Genomic DNA, 301 nt, shown 5'->3' with positions numbered 1-301 from the left:
AAGGAAGGAAGGAAGGAAGGAAGGAAGGAAGGAAGGAAGGAAGGAAGGAAGGAAGGAAGGAAGGAAGGAAGGAAGGAAGAGAAAATAAGGAAGAAAGAGAAAATAAGGAAGGAAGGAAATGAAAGGAAGGAAGAAAAGGAAAAAAAGGAAGAAGGGAAGGAAGTGAAAGAGGGAGACAGGAAGGAATGAAGGAAATTGAGGAATGAATGGATAATAAATGAATACATGAGTGTATGTGTGTGTATGTGTTTACTTGGGTTTGGTATTCAGGTGGTATTGCCATTTAGGGAAATTTCATTAC

This window comes from Petaurus breviceps, unplaced genomic scaffold (genome assembly GCF_028583685.1).
Source record: "Petaurus breviceps papuanus isolate PSGF00001 unplaced genomic scaffold, PetGlider_PUasm1.0 140, whole genome shotgun sequence".
In the NCBI taxonomy this organism is placed as follows: Eukaryota; Metazoa; Chordata; class Mammalia; order Diprotodontia; family Petauridae; genus Petaurus; species Petaurus breviceps.
The sequence above is the reverse complement of the archived record's forward strand: the minus strand, read 5'-3'. Positions refer to the sequence as shown.